This window comes from Phyllobates terribilis, unplaced genomic scaffold, assembly GCF_046119375.1.
Source record: "Phyllobates terribilis strain yellow unplaced genomic scaffold, ASM4611937v1 Scaffold_49__1_contigs__length_9717188, whole genome shotgun sequence".
Taxonomy (NCBI): domain Eukaryota; kingdom Metazoa; phylum Chordata; class Amphibia; order Anura; family Dendrobatidae; genus Phyllobates; species Phyllobates terribilis.
In genome coordinates this window covers 1,747,160-1,763,973 of record NW_027362809.1, presented here as the reverse complement: position 1 = coordinate 1,763,973, position 16,814 = coordinate 1,747,160, and the positions used below count along the sequence as shown (strand labels likewise).

At 51.3% G+C, this 16,814-nt stretch overlaps 1 protein-coding gene across 2 annotated transcripts in view; it reads right to left on the bottom strand.

Moving 5' to 3' along the window:
• The window catches only part of LOC141191618 (uncharacterized), a 302,307-nt gene that overhangs the window by 26,115 nt on the left and 259,378 nt on the right, over nt 1-16,814 (bottom strand). Inside the window, exon 1 of one of the 2 annotated variants that reach the window (XM_073661546.1) lies at nt 16,057-16,126. The exons of the other annotated variant lie outside the window; for it this stretch is intronic. The gene's annotated coding sequence lies outside the window, so the exon portion shown is untranslated. Of the gene's footprint in view, nt 1-16,056; nt 16,127-16,814 lie in introns of those variants that run through there. 2 annotated transcript variants of the gene reach the window in all.

The following is a 16,814-nucleotide window of genomic DNA, read 5'->3' as shown; positions in this document are numbered from 1 at the left end:
AGGTGTACGGAGCGGAGCCGCGCGTGTACGAGGTGTGCGGAGCGGAGCCGCGTGTGTACGAGGTGTACGGAGCGGAACCGCGTGTGTCTATGACGTGTACGGAGCAGAGCCGAGTGTGTACGAGGTGTACGGAGCAGAGCCGCGTGTGTACGAGGTGTACGGAGCAGAGCCGCGTCTGTATGAGGTGTACGGAGCGGATCCGCATGTGTACGAGGTGTACGGAGCGGAGCCGCGTGTGCGAGGTGTACGGGGCGGAGCAGTGTGTGTACAAGATGTACGGAGCGGAGCCGCGTGTGTACGAAATATACGGAGCGGAGTCGCACGTGTACAGTGCGGAGCCGGGCATGTACGAGGTGTACGGAGCGGAGCCGCGTGTGTCCGAGGTGTATGGAACGGAGCCGCATGTGTACGAGGTGTACGGAGCAGAGCCGTGTGTGTACGAGGTGTACGGAGCGGAGCCGCGCGTGTACGAGGTGTACGGAGCGGAGCCGCATGTGTACGAGGTGTACGGAGCGGAGCCGTGTGTGTACAAGGTGTACGGAGCCACGCGTGTGTACGAGGTGTACGGAGCTGAGCCATGTGTGTATGAGGTCTACAGAGTGGAGCCGCGTGTGTACGAGGTGTACGGAGCAGAGCTGTGTGTATGAGGTGTACGGAGTGGAGCCGCGTGTGTACGAGGTGTACGGAGCATAGCTGCGTGTGTACGAGGTGTACGGAGCGGAGCCGCGTGTGTACGAGGTGTACGGGGCGGAGCAGCGTGTGTACGAGATGTACGGAGCGGAGCCGTGTGTGTACGAGGTGTACGGAGCGGAACCGCGTGTGTCTATGACGTGTACGGAGCAGAGCCGAGTGTGTACGAGGTGTACGGAGCAGAGCCGCGTGTGTACGAGGTGTACGGAGCAGAGCCGCGTCTGTATGAGGTGTACGGAGCGGATCCGCATGTGTACGAGGTGTACGGAGCGGAGCCGCGTGTGCGAGGTGTACGGGGCGGAGCAGCGTGTGTACGAGATGTACGGAGCGGAGCCGTGTGTGTACGAGGTGTACGGAGCATAGCTGCGTGTGTACGAGGTGTACGGAGCGGAGCCGCGTGTGTACGAGGTGTACGGGGCGGAGCAGCGTGTGTACGAGATGTACGGAGCGGAACCGCGTGTGTCTATGACGTGTACGGAGCAGAGCCGAGTGTGTACGAGGTGTACGGAGCAGAGCCGCGTGTGTACGAGGTGTACGGAGCAGAGCCGCGTCTGTATGAGGTGTACGGAGCGGATCCGCATGTGTACGAGGTGTACGGAGCGGAGCCGCGTGTGCGAGGTGTACGGGGCGGAGCAGTGTGTGTACAAGATGTATGGAGCGGAGCCGCGTGTGTACGAAATATACGGAGCGGAGCCGCACGTGTACAGAGCGGAGCCGGGCATGTACGAGGTGTACGGAGCGGAGCCGCGTGTGTCCGAGGTGTATGGAACGGAGCCGCATGTGTACGAGGTGTACGGAGCAGAGCCGTGTGTGTACGAGGTGTACGGAGCGGAGCCGTGTGTGTACAAGGTGTACGGAGCCACGCGTGTGTACGAGGTGTACGGAGAGGAGCCGCATGTGTACGAGGTGTACGGAGCAGAGCCGTGTGTGTATGAGGTCTACGGAGTGGAGCCGCGTGTGTACGAGGTGTACGGAGCAGAGCCGTGTGTGTATGAGGTGTACGGAGTGGAGCCGCGTGTGTACGGAGCGGAGCCGCGCGTGTACGAGGTGTACGGAGCGGAGCCGCGCGTGTACGAGGTGTACGGAGCGGAGCCGCATGTGTACGAGGTGTACGGAGAGGAGCCGCACGTGTACGAGGTGTACGGAGCGGAGCCGCATGTGTACGAGGTGTACGGAGCGGAGCCGCATGTGTACGAGGTGTACGGAGCGGAGCCGCGTGTGCGAGGTGTACGGGGCGGAGCAGTGTGTGTACAAGATGTATGGAGCGGAGCCGCGTGTGTACGAAATATACGGAGCGGAGCCGCACGTGTACAGAGCGGAGTCGGGCATGTACGAGGTGTACGGAGCGGAGCCGCGTGTGTCCGAGGTGTACGGAGCAGATCCGCATGTATACGAGGTGTACGGGGTGGAGCAGTGTGTGTACGAGATGTACGGAGCGGAGCCGTGTGTGTACGAGATGTACGGCGCGGAGCCGCGTGTGTACGAGGTGTACAGAGCAGAGCTGCGTGTGTATGAGGTGTACGGAGCGGAGCAGCGTGTGTACGAGATGTAGAGGGCGGAGCAGCGTGTGTACGAGATGTAGAGGGCGGAGCAGCGTGTGTACGAGATGTACAGAGCGGAGCCGCGCGTGTACGAGGTGTGCGGAGCGGAGCCGCGTGTGTACGAGGTGTACGGAGCGGAACCGCGTGTGTCTGTGAGGTGTACGGAGCAGAGCCGCGTGTGTACGAGGTGTACGGAGCAGAGCCGCGTGTGTACGAGGTGTACGGAGCAGAGCCGCGTCTGTATGAGGTGTACGGAGCGGAGCCGCATATGTACGAGGTGTACGGAGCGGAGCCGCGTGTGTACGAGGTGTACGGGGCGGAGCAGTGTGTGTACGAGATGTACGGAGCAGAGCCGTGTGTGTACGAAATATACGGAGCGGAGCCACGCGTGTACGGAGCGGAGCCGGGCATGTACGAGGTGTACGGAGCGGAGCCGCGTGTGTCCGAGGTGTATGGAACGGAGCCCCATGTGTACGAGGTGTACAGAGCAGAGCCGCGCGTGTACGAGGTGTACGGAGCGGAGCCGCGCGTGTACGAGGTGTACGGAGCGGAGCTGCATGTGTACCAGGTGTACGGAGCGGAGCCTTGTGTGTACAAGGTGTACGGAGCCACGCGTGTGTACGGAGAGGAGCCGCGTGTGTACGAGGTGTACGGAGCAGAGCCATGTGTGTACGAGGTGTACGGGGCGGAGCCGCGTGTGTACGAGGTGTACGGAGCATAGCTGCGTGTGTACGAGGTGTACGGAGCGGAGCCGCGTGTGTACGAGGTGTACGGAGCGGAACCGCGTGTGTCTATGACGTGTACGGAGCAGAGCAGAGTGTGTACGAGGTGTACGGAGCAGAGCCGCGTGTGTACGAGGTGTACGGAGCAGAGCCGCGTGTGTACGAGGTGTACGGAGCAGAGCCGCGTGTGTACGAGGTGTACGGAGCAGAGCCGCGTATGCGAGGTGTACGGGGTGGAGCAGTGTGTGTACGAGATGTACGGAGCGGAGCCGTGTGTGTACGAAATATACGGAGCGGAGCCGCGCGTGTACGGAGCGGAGCCGGGCATGTACGAGGTGTACGGAGCGGAGTCGCGTGTGTCCGAGGTGTACGGAACGGAGCCGTGTGTGTACGAGGTGTACGGAGCGGAGCCGCGCGTGTACGAGGTGTACGGAGCGGAGCCGCATGTGTACGAGGTGTACGGAGCGGAGCCGTGTGTGTACAAGGTGTACGGAGCAGAGCCGTGTGTGTACGAGGTGTACGGAGCGGAGCCGCGTGTGTACGGAGCGGAGCCGCGCGTGTACGAGGTGTACGGAGCGGAGCCGCGCATGTACGAGGTGTACGGAGCGGAGCCGCATGTGTACGGGGTGGAGCAGTGTGTGTATAAGATGTACGGAGCGGAGCCGCGTGTGTACGAAATATACAGAGCGGAGCTGCGTGTGTACGAAGTGTACGGAGCAGAGCTGCATGTGTACGAGGTGTACGGAGCGGAGCCGTGTGTGTACGAGGTGTACAGGGCGGAGCAGCGTGTGTACGAGATGTACGGAGTGGAGCCACGCGTGTATGAGGTGTGCGGAGCAGAGCCGCGTGTGTACGAGGTGTACGGAGCGGAACCGCGTGTGTCTATGAGGTGTATGGAGCGGAGCCGCGTGTGTACGAGATGTACGGAGCGGAGCCTCGTGTGTACGAGGTGTGCGGAGCCGTGTGTGTACGAGGTGTACGGAGCGGAGCTGTGTGTGTATGGAGCGGAGCCGTGTGTGTACGAGGTGTACGGAGCAGAGCCGCGCATGTACGAGGCGTATGGAGCGGAGCCGCCTGTGTACGAGGTGTACGGAGCAGAGATGTCTGTGTACGAGGTGTACGGAGCGGAGACGTCTGTGTACGAGGTGTACGGAGCGGAGCCGCGTGTGTACAAGGTGTATGGAGCGGAGCCGCACGTCTATGAGGTGTACGGAGCAGAGCCGCGTGTGTACGAGGTGTATGGAGCAGAGCCGTGTATGTATGGAGCGGAGCCGCGTGTGTACGAGGTGTACGGAGTGGAGCCGTGTGTGCACGAGGTTTTTCCCTCATATCTTTACCATTTGGCGGTGTGACAATAATATTACATTTGTTCACCCACCATGCCGGCAGGTCCTATATTAGCCGGCAGGTCCTATATTAGGCCACTCCACCCACCGCTCTCTGCTGAATGTTGGTTCCTGGGCAGTTCACTCTGCTAGTGTCCAGTTTGTTGCTCCTGTTATACCTCGCACTCGTGTCTCTGACTCTTCCACCAGCTGCTGCGGTCCTGGGGACTACCATTGAGTAGTACCCGATGTCTACCAGCAGCCCATCCTATCCTCTCCACCAGAGGCTCTAGTGAAGACCTGGTAGACACCTAGTTATGCCCTCCAGGGTAAGCTCGGCCCGTGGCCCTGTGGGTCCACATCCACCAGCGTTACACCAAGTAACCGTGTGTACAATTACGGTGGCACAGCCTAATCATAGGTATAGGGGAACCTCCGCAGATGACTGCGCTGTTACTGAAAATCCCTATACAAAGATTAAGCCCACATTCACATGTTCAGTATTTGGTCAGTATTTTACAATAAAATTTGTAAGCCAAAACCTATTCTTTATAGTTCATCTCTCTTTGCAAATCCCTTCACTGGCTCCCAATTGCCCAGCGTATCCAGTTCAATCTACTAACACTGACCTACAAAGCCATCTATAACCTTTCTCCTCTGTTCATCTCTGAACTAATCTCCCAATATATTCCCTCATGTAATCTCCGGTCTTCCCAAGATCTCCTTTTCTCCTCCACACTTATTCATTCCTCACCCAATCGCCTCCAAGACTTCTCCCGAATTTCCCCCATCTTCTGGAATTCTGCGCCTCAACAAGTCCGATTATCTGCCACATTCGGATCCTTCAGACGGAACCTGAAAACCCATGTCTTCAAGAAAGCTTACAACTTGCAATGACCACGCTGCCGCCTCACCACCACCAGAGCTGCTGCAACCCCCCAACCTACTGTCTCCTTCCCCACCATCCTATAAATGTAAGCCCGCGAGGGCAGGGTCCTCTTCCCTCTGTACCAGTCTATCATTGTTAGGTCATTTACTGTAAGTGATATCTGTATTTCGTGTGTAACCCTTTCTCATGCACCATGGAATCAATGGCGCTATATAAAATAATAATATTTCAGTCTTGTGATTTTCCTGGATATTTAAGACCATTTAAGCGGACCCGTATAGACATTAATCTACGTATCCCTCTTATTCTATTGTTTTTTTATGCATATAAGAATTGTTCATGGGTACACACTTAATATATGTTTGCATGTGTAACTTTAGGTACATATTCTATATATATGTGTACAGTTATTATATTTCACATTGCACTTTATTTTTCATGCACATAGACAACTAATTCTGTCATAATATGTGCTTTTGTGTATATACAGAACAGACCAAACGTTTGGACACACCTCATTTAAAGATTTTTCTGTATTTTCATGACTATGAAAATTGTACATTCACACTGAAGGCATCACAACTATGAATTAACACATGTGGAATTATATACTTAACAAAAAAGTGTGAAACAACTGAAAATATGTCTTATATTCTAGGTTCTTCAAAGTAGCCACCTTTTGCTTTGATGACTGCTTTGCACACTCTTGGCATTCTCTTGATGAGCTTCAAGAGGTAGTCACCTGAAATGGTCTTCCAACAATCTTGAAGGAGTTCCCAGAGATACGTAGCACTTGTTGGCCCTTTTGCCTTCACTCTGTGGTCCAGCTCACCCCAAACCATCTCGATTGGGTTCAGGTCTGGTGACTGTGGAGGCCAGGTCATCTGGCGTAGCACCCCATCACTCTCCTTCTTGGTCAAATAGCCCTTACACAGCCTGGAGGGGTGTTTGGGGTCATTGTCCTGTTGAAAAATAAATGAGGGTCCAACTAAATGCAAATCGGATGGAATAGCAAGCGCTGCAAGATGCTGTGGTAGCCATGCTGGTTCAGTATGCCTTCAATTTTGAATAAATCCCCAACAGTGTCACCAGCAAAGCACCCCCACACCATCACACCTCCTCCTCCATGCTTCACGGTGGGAACCAGGCATGTAGAGTCCATCCGTTCACCTTTTCTGCGTCGCACAAAGACACGGTGGTTGGAACCAAAGATCTCAAATTTGGACTCATCAGACCAAAGGTCAGATTTCCACTGGTCTAATGTCCATTCCTTGTGTTCTTTAGCCCAAACAAGTCTCGTCTGCTTGTTGCCTGTCCTTAGCAGTGGTTTCCTAGCAGCTATTTTACCATGAAGGCCAGCTGCACAAAGTCTCCTCTTAACAGTTGTTGAAGAGATGTGTCTGCTGCTAGAACTCTGTGTGGCATTGACCTGGTCTCTAATCTGAGCTGCTGTTAACCTGCGATTTCTGAGGCTGGTGACTTGGATAAACTTATTCTCAGAAGCAGAGGTGACTCTTGCTCTTCCTTTCCTGGGGCGGTCCTCATGTGAGCCAGTTTCTTTGTAGCGCTTGATGGTTTTTGCAACTGCACTTGGGGACACTTTCAAAGTTTTCCCAATTTTTCGCACTGATTGACCTTCATTTCTTAAAGTAATGATGGACACTCGTTTTTCTTTACTTAGCTGCTTTTTTCTTGCCATAATACAAATTCTAACAGTCTATTCAGTAGGACTATCAGCTGTGTATCCAGCAGACTTCTGCACAACACAACTGATGCTCCCAAACCCATTTATAAGGCAAGAAATCCCACTTATTAAACCTGACAGGGCACACCTGTGAAGTGAAAACCATTTCCAGTGACTACCTCTTGAAGCTCATCAAGAGAATGCCAAGAGTGTGCAAAGCAGTCATCAAAGCAAAAGGTGGCTACTTTGAAGAACCTAAAATAGAAGACATATTTTCAGTTGTTTCACACTTTTTTGTTAAGTATATAATTCCACATGTGTTAATTCATATTTTTGATGCCTTCAGTGTGAATGTACAATTTTCATAGTCAAGAAAATACAGAAAAATCTTTAAATGAGAAGGTGTGTCCAAACTTTTGGTCTGTACTGTATATATCTGTAATAAATATAATATATAATATAAAATATATAATATAAAAAATATAATAATAGAGAAGTCCACAATGACAATGTGCAAAATAATGTGCAAACAGTGCAAAAGTGCAGGTATAATACTACTTGATGTCACAAAGTGACAAGTGCTATGATTTCACACATAAACTTTTCATATTTATATTTATTTTTATATACATAATTTTTTTCATTCTCTTATTATTTCTTCATTACCAATTTGGGGTATGTGCAATTTTTATTGTCATTAATACACACAGCTGTGCACTTTCATTTTTTTTTCATTTTTAGCACGTGTCACTTTGTGGTAACAATTTTAAACTATCTATTCAACTCTTTCAATTAATTGTTTTTCTTTTTTGTATTTTTTATTATTTATTTTTTATTTTTATCGTTTATTTTTAGCTTTCTTTATCATAGCACTTGTCACTTTGTGACATCAAGTAGTATTATACCTGCACTTTTGCACTGTTTGCACATTGTCATTGTGGACTTCTCTATTATTATATTTTTTATATTATTATATATTTTTTTATTTTTTTATTCTTAATCATATTGCATATCACTTTATGGCATTATATTTATTACAGATATATAAGTATACTTTTTGCACAAGTGACTGAACATGTACTGTGCCCATTGATCTATTTTCTCATCTATATACAAATTGCACATTATCACTTTAGGGGTGTATTACTGTTTATACATTCCTTTTTTCATTTTCATCTATTCCTTTGCCATTCATTTTTCACCATTTTCTTCACCTCCACTTACACCCACTCACACCACACTGTCTTTTCTCTTCTTTTATCTATATGCGTTCCAACTGTGGAGCGCACATTAACTCCGCCCACTTTAATGACGCTATATGCGTCTGTGGCGCCCTGCTACGCATTGGTGCCACAGATCCCAGAGGGGTGCATTGACGGATTTCTCCACAAGAGCCCCTCAGAGCATAAACACACCTCCATCCTACCACATCAGACCACCAGAGGGAGCCCGGATAGGGTTATATATATATAAGGAGGGTGGAGTTAGGCAGGCAGTCTGCTAGAGTACAGAGCTAAGTACAGATCCTAGTCAGACTCAGTGAGTCGAGTTCATCTAGTGAAAGAGTCTAGAGTGTAGCTCAGTGAACTCAGTAAGCTCAGGATAGTGAGCTTAAGGTGTGCCGACGCCATAAGAGCGGTGAAGAAGCAGTTAGCCTGCTGCTGTGTGTAGCCTAGTGAGGGCCCTGAGTAGGCCGAAGGCTAGTGGAGTGAGCAACATAGGGGGCAGAGGAGCTGTACCAGCTCACCCCAAAAGCATCTACCGGACACCGGGTCCGCGTCTACAGGGCCCTATATCCCCTGTAAAGACAACTGGAACCCCTGGAAGACTTCAGGTCCCAGGATCACCCAAGAGCTGATACATACCAGAGCCAGGAGTCACGGAGGCCCCGCAAGCAGGGAGAGTGATCTCCAACCAAAGGCCCTACCACAAGATCAGCCAGTGCAGGACAGAAACCAAGTTAGGCCTAGCTCCAAGCAGGTCAGAGACTTACTAAACAAAGACAAGAAACAGGAGGCCCTACACCCGCTCACTGGGGAGAGTCCTGATTTGCACCCCTCACCCTACAGTGCTCCGGAAGGTGCCTGAATTAACAACAGTAAAAGGTACTGAAGTGACTATCGTGTGTGTCCCTGTTCTTACTCTGACCTGGCTAGGTCCCCTCTGTCCTGCATCCCTGCACCCACGCTGCCCTGAGGCCCTGCTCCACCTGTGGGGAGCCATACCACCCAAGCTGCTTAACACCGGCCTCAGAGGACTGCTGCAGCGCTGGTGATCCTCACCAGGAACCACAGGTGGTGTCACGAACTTTCATTATCCCCTTTTGAAGAGTGACCCCAGGGTACAGGCCTGGGAAGCGACTACCGCGACATCCCCCAAGTCCATGCATTAAGGCCCGGGTGCCGAGTCATCCCCATCCCCTGGGCTCGTCACGTCATTTCCGCTTCTGCGTTCCAGGGTGACACGCACGCCGACACCGCCTTCTCCATATGCCCTGCGCTCTTTGGAGCCGCAGCTCACCATGGGGAGGCGGCGTTTGGCTTATTCAACATGGCGCCATACTCAAACACATGAGACCCATCAGGTATTTATTATGCACATTCATGATTGGCCCAATTCTTGTTAAATATCTCCTGTCTATTCTCTGACATCATATCATCGTTAAAGCCTCTGGCGAAACGCGCGTTGGATCTGGTCACTTGGGTCAGTATTGGCTATCTTACTTTCTCCATACATAGATTTGCTTTATATCACCTTTTCAATGACCGTGTAACTATGTTTTTGTCTCTTTAGACTTTACAATCAGCACTATGCACTTTAGCCTGTAATATATTTAGGGACCCTGTTGCACATTTATGTCTTGTTCTGGTTTATGATTGATTGATTTCTGTATGAACATAATGTAATAGCTACTACCCCTTTGTGACTTTTCTGTTGTGTTACTTTTCCCATACACACATAAATATAAATATATATATATTGTGACAGTGTCACTGGTTTTATATGTGAGGGGAGGTATGTGTCACTCAGGATGCTCTCCTGTGTGAACTAAGACCTACTTTATTTTTCTGCCAGCATGTTATATGCTGGTAGATTTACTCTGTTAAAGGGTGTGCGGTTTTATGGGAATGGCAAAGAGGGCGGGACGCCATTCCCCCTACCTCCCCTCAGGGTGTGGCTGAGCAATGTGTAAAAGCTCAGTCCTGTTTTTTTTTTCCTGTGAAGTGTGGTCTGGAGAGCTAAGTCTCCAGACAGTATTGTGGAAGCTGCAGAGCTTGTTACCTGTGCAGTTTATGCTACCGAGAGCGGGCGGAACCCGCTCAACTATGGACTGAGCTATACTTTGTTTTGTTTTTCCGTTTAACCCAGAGGGGTCTTGTTTATTTTTTCTGCGAAACCCTGCACGAGTTTATGCCAGACAATAAACCAGCAGAAAGGTAACCTTAGAACGTGTGTCCTGAGTCTGCCTCCTGGAGAGCCGAGCAAGTCGTCTTGCCACAGTTGGTGTGAGAGTGCGTGCAGGATTCCAGGAACACGTGTACCTGCCACAAAGACCGGTGGATGTCCTGGGTGAAGGCTGCCAGCCAGCCAGAGAAGTCCAGCAGCATGGAGGAGCTCGTTAAGCACCTGGTCCAGGCCCAGCAGAGCATGCAGCAGCAACACCTACAGGCCCAGCAGAGCATGTAGCAGCAGCACCAGGAGATGACCAAACTGTTGCTTCAGCAAATCCAGTTGCAGCAAAAGTCGCAGCAGCAGCACCAGCAGGAGGCGCAACAGCAGATACAGCTTTTGGCGGACGCCATCCAGAGCAGGGCGGCCGCCCCACCCCCAGGGCCGACTGATGATTCTCAGGTCAGGAAGGCGGTAAGGCGGGCCATGCAGAAGATGACCCCTGGGGATGATGTAGAAGCATTTCTGACTGTTTTTGAGAGGGTGGCTGATCGGGAGAGACTTCCACCAGCACAGTGGGCAGAGGTTCTGGCGCCATATTTATCGGGTGAACCCCAGAAGGTGTATTTTGACTTGGCGCTGCAAGATGCTAAGGAGTATCCCAAACTAAAGATAGAGATCTTAGCACGTCTGGGAGTAAATATGGCGGTGAGAGCCCAACGAGTTCATCACTGGGCGTATGCTAGCGACAAACCCCCTCGCTCGCAGATGTTTGACCTCCTGCACCTGGTTCAGAAGTGGCTACAACCGGAGTCCTCCACTCCGGCCCAGATGGTTGAGCGGGTGGTGATTGACAGATTCATGCATTCCCTTCCCAAGCCAGTACAGACCTGGGTTGCCCAGGGTGATCCCCAGAACGCAGATGACTTCATCGGCCTGGTAGTGAGGTACCAGGTAGTCGAGAGATCTCTTGGGAAACCGGATGCAGTCACTTCTCCCTACTGGGATACCGAAAGGGGGGCGGGTTCACCACGGAAGGACTCTAGAGCCACCACTGGGGGGGCGTCCCACTCCCACTGAAGGTGCCGTTAGAACAGTTGGTAAAGATCTAGTTTGCTGGTGGTGTCACAACCCTGGACATGTAGCAGCCAGGTGTCAAATATCCCCTGAGCCCATGGACTGCAGCCTAGGCAGGCGGGTCTCCTATTATGTCTATCCAGCCTGTAGCGTGGACTGTCGACCCGGTGAGGGGCCGCAGGCGTGTGCAGTGTCCATTAATGGAGTAAAAGTGCTTGGGCTGTTGGACTCCGGGAGTCTGGTGACCTTGATCAGAGCATCCCTTCCCCACCAGTTGATCCCTTCCAAAACCCTGGGCGTTCGGTGCATCCATGGTGACGCCAAGGACTATCCCGTGGCCACAGTAACAGTGGGGACAGACTGTGGTGCCCAGTCCCATGAAGTCGGGGTAGTAAAGGACCGGATACATCCCGTCATATTGGGCCGTGATTTTTCCTTATTCTGGGACTTGTGGGGGAAGGGAACTGGACTAAGTAGCATGGGGAAAATCCAGGTCCTTGAAGAAGAACCCCGGACGAAGTCTCAGATGGAGGAGTTCCCACTGTGCGTCCTTGTCGGTGATGAGGGTGAGATGGTGACCGAGGAGGCCGACCTCCCTGCGTTAGATATGTCCAGAGAGAACTTTTGGACTGCTCAAGTTCGAGACCTGACCTTAAAAGGGGCGTTCCTACCAGGTTACTGTATGTAATGGGGTTGCCCAAGAGCCAGGGGCCGACACCAGATTCCCCCACTTTGCAGTGCAGGGGGAGTTGCTATATCGGGTGGCCAAACTGAGGGGCGGTGAGATAGTGGAACAGCTGTTAGTGCCGGGGCCATACAGACGGCGGGTGCTACATATGGCCCATTCACATGTTCTGCGGGGACACCTAGGGGTCGAGAAAACTCAGGAGAGGATATTGAGAAGGTTTTATTGGCCAGGGTGTTATCGAAAAGTTCAAAACTATTGTAGGTCCTGCCCCACCTGCCAAATAACCGCTCCCTCCTTCCACTTCCGTAGCCCCTTAGTCCCACTACCTGTGATAGAGGTTCCCTTTGAGAGGATTGCCATGGACCTCGTGGGCCCCTTAGTTAAATCAGCTCGGGGCCACCAATATATCCTGGTCGTCATGGACTATGCGACTCGGTATCCGGAAGCGGTTCCCCTAAGGAACATGTCCAGTAAAAGTATAGCCCGAGAGCTGGTCCATATTTTTGCTCGGACAGGTCTACCAAAAGAGATTCTGACAGACCAAGGAACCCCCTTCATGAGCAAGGTGATGAAGGAGCTTTGCAGAGTCCTTCAGATAACTCAGCTTCGGACCTCGGTTTATCATCCACAGATGGCCGGCCTAGTAGAACGCTTCAACAAGACCTTAAAGGCGATGCTCAAGAAGGTTGTTGAAATGGATGGGCGAGACTGGGACTACCTGCTCCCATTTCTGCTTTTCTCGGTCAGAGAAGTTCCTCAAGCCTCCACTGGCTTCTCTCCATTTGAGCTCCTATATGGGCGGCATCCAAGAGGTCTCCTACACATCGCCAAGGAAACTTGGGAGGCTGAAGTCACACCACACCGGAGTATCATCGAACATGTCGCCCAGTTACAGGGGAGAATGTCAAAGGTGATGCCCATCGTGAAGGAACATCTCCTCCAGGCGCAGGAAGCCCAGGCGAGGGTCTATAACCGGTTGGCGAGACTAAGACAGTTCCAGCCCGGGGACCGTGTTTTGGTGCTGATCCCTACCGTCGAGAGCAAGTTCCTCGCCAAATGGCAAGGTCCATACGAGGTGGTGGAGAAAGTCAGCGAGGTTAATTATAAAGTCCACCAGCCTGGCCGAAGAAAGCCGCATCAAATATATCATGTAAATTTGCTCAAGCCGTGGCGGGACCGTGAACCTGTGGAAACTCCTTGCCTGGGAGCCGCACCAGAAGGCAAGGTGGAGGAGGTCACTATTGCAGAGACTCTATCACCGGCCCAGAAGCAACAGTGTCGAGAATTACTACAGCGGAATCGGGAGCTGTTCTCAGAGTTGCCGGGGCATACTCAAGTGGTAGAGCATGATGTGCTGACAGAGCCGCACGTACGAGTGAATCTGAAGCCGTATCAGATTCCAGAAGGACGCCGGGAGGTGATCTCGGCCGAGGTGAAGAGGATGTTAGACCTCGGAGTAATAGAGGAGTCAAAGAGTGGGTGGTTGAGCCCAATCGTCCTCGTGCCGAAACCCAATGGAGAGTGGAGGTTTTGTAATGACTACTGCAGACTGAATGAGGTATCCAAGTGTGACGCGTACCCGATGCCCCGTGTCGACAAACTCATCGAGAGGCTTGGACCGGCGAGGTACATCACCACTCTTGACCTGACGAAGGGCTACTGGCAGATCCCCATGTCCCAAATGGCTAAGGAGAAGACGGCTTTCTCGACACCTGATGGGTGTTTTCAATACACGCAGATGCCATTCGGACTACAGGGGGCCCCAGCCACTTTCCAGGGGGCTATGGATCGGATCCTAGCCCCACATAAGAAGTATGCCGCAGCCTACCTCGACGACATTGAGGTCTTTAGCCCAGACTGGGCTAGTCACCTACCTAAACTACAGGCCGTTCTGGACGCGCTAAGGAAGGCAGGATTTACCATAAATCCGAGAAAGTGTGCCATCGGAAAGGAGGAGGCCAAGTACCTGGGCTATGTTGTTGGGAGAGGCGAAATAAAGCCGCAAATCAAGAAAGTGGAGGCAATTCAAACCTGGCCGCAACCACTCTCGAAGAAGCAGGTGAGAGCATTCCTGGGAATGGTGGGATACTACCGGAGGTTTATCCCGAATTTCGCTATGATTGCCGCGCCACTAACGAATCTTCTAAAAGGCACCAAATCAATCATGGTGAAATGGACGGAAGAAACGGAGACCGCGTTTCAACAGTTGAAGCTAACACTGTGCAAGCAGCCGGTCCTGGTCTTCAAGAAAGAATTTGTAGTCCAGAGGGACGCTTCAGAGGTTGGTCTAGGGGCTGTACTCTCCCAAGAGATAAATGGGGAAGAACATCCCATTCTCTATCTAAGCCGAAAGCTGTCCTCCTGCGAGAAGAACTACGCCATAGTAGAGAAAGAGTGTTTAGCCATAAAATGGGCCGTGGATACACTGAAATATTACCTACTAGGCCGGAAGTTTAAATTAGTATCAGACCATGCCCCGTTGAGATGGTTGAGGGAGAAGAGGGGTAAAAATGCCAGGGTAACTAGATGGTTCCTAGGACTTCAAGAGTTTAACTTTCACGTGGAGCATAGGCCCGGGAAGTTACATGGGAATGCAGATGCCCTCTCTAGGATTCCCTGCCTGGTGTCAGAAGGTGCCCAAACCCCCGGCTTTGGGCAGAGGGGGGGAATATGTGACAGTGTCACTGGTTTTATATGTGAGGGGAGGTATGTATCACTCAGGATGCTCTCCTGTGTGAACTAAGACCTACTTTATTTTTCTGCCAGCATGTTATATGCTGGTAGATTTACTCTGTTAAAGGGTGTGCGGTTTTATGGGAATGGCAAAGAGGGCGGGACACCATTCCCCCTACCTCCCCTCAGGGTGTGGCTGAGCAATGTGTAAAAGCTCAGTCCTGTTTTTTTTCCCTGTGAAGTGTGGTCTGGAGAGGGAAGTCTCCAGACAGTATTGTGGAAGCTGCAGAGCTTGTTACCTGTGCAGTTTATGCTACCGAGATCGGGCGGAACCCGCTCAACTATGGATGGAGCTATACTTTGTTTTGTTTTTCCATTTAACCCAGAGGGGTCTTGTTTATTTTTTCTGCGAAACCCTGCACGAGTTTATGCCAGACAATAAACCAGCAGAAAGGTAACCTTAGAACGTGTGTCCTGAGTCTGCCTCCTGGAGAGCCGAGCGAGTCGTCTTGCCACAGTATATATATATTTTATTGTCTTTATCAATAAATGTTATATTTTATACTGCCCTAGTTCCTGTGTCACATATGTAGGTTATTATAGTTGCAGATACATGAACGTCTGATTATAGCACTATACTGACTTTGAGTAATTATCCAATAACTAGTGATCAGCAAATGATCTTTGGATAAGGGGTTAATCGAGCACGCTCAAGTATAACTGAGTATCTTTGGCGTGCTCGTATATCATGTTCGAGTCCCTGTGTCTGCATGATTTGCAGATGTTAGACAGCCTCAACACATGCAGGGATTCCCTGTTTATTGGGGAATCCTCACGTGTTGAAGCTGTTTAACAGCCGCAAATCATGCAGACACAGGGACTCGAACACAATATACGAGCACTCCGATGATACTCAGTTATGCTAGAGTGCGCTCTGTTAACCCCTTATCCGAGCACGTTCCCTCATCACTACCGATAACAAGATGCGGCCGGACAATCGCAGTAATGCCAGTAGAAAACATGGCTACAGCACTACAGTGTATGGCAGGCAATGCCCGAATGTATATTGGCCGTATAACAGACACAAGACATATGGGGCGCGGTCTAGAACTCCCCCGATACTCGTAATGGAGAGATAATCACTACTATCTACATTACTGTGCTGGAGCTAGGAGAGGAATAATGGCGCTGTGTGAGGACTTCTCTGGGCTTCTGTCCTTCATCCTGCAGTCGTCTGAATGGATCTAATGTGGACGGGAACCAGCTAAGCCGCATTCTGTCCACAGCTGTTACCTCACTGTTCACACCACACAGAGACCCCAAAAGAGTCTCCGTGCTGAAGGGGTTAATGCCCAGTAATGGGGAATCTCCACATACCTCCACCTGCAGAGCCGCCACCACACATATGACTGTTCTGTGCGCACAGGACCTGTGATGAGGTCACAGGAGGGGAGGAGTCAGGGGTCACATGATCAGGGGCCTCAGTGGCTGCAGGACTCTGCTGTGCTGGTTGTCATGGTGCTGGATGAAGTTGTCTACTAGATAGATAAAGTGTCTCTCCATAACCAGGATTACACAGTAGTGAAGAAGACCTCTAGTGAGCGCTGTCAGGACCCTGTGTCTGAGGGATGGGGAAGACCCCTGAGCCCAATCACGGGGCCTCCACCTCACCCCCTGATACATGAGGACATCAATGACCAGAAGATCCTAGAACTCGCCTACAAGATGATTGAGCTTCTGACTGGAGAGGTGACATTGCTGGGAATGCTGGGACATTATACAGTAACGCTATGAAGGGATCGGGGGATGACGGTATCATTGTATGTGTCAGGTTCCTATAAGGTGTCAGGATGTCGCCGTCTATTTATCCATGGAGGAGTGGGAGTATTTAGAAAGACGCAAAGATCTGTACAAGGACGTCATGATGGAGGTTCCCCAGCCCTTCACATCACCAGGTAATAGACAGGACTAAATACACACGGCCTATAATTATCTGTATGTAAAAAATGAATTCAGTCTGTTATGCACACGCCCGGACTGGCGTGTGCGTGATTAGTGATCCCACTGTACCATGAACCGAAGAGTGCCTGGAGGGGCATAACTAAGTATCAACCCGATCCGACCAAGGTCGCACG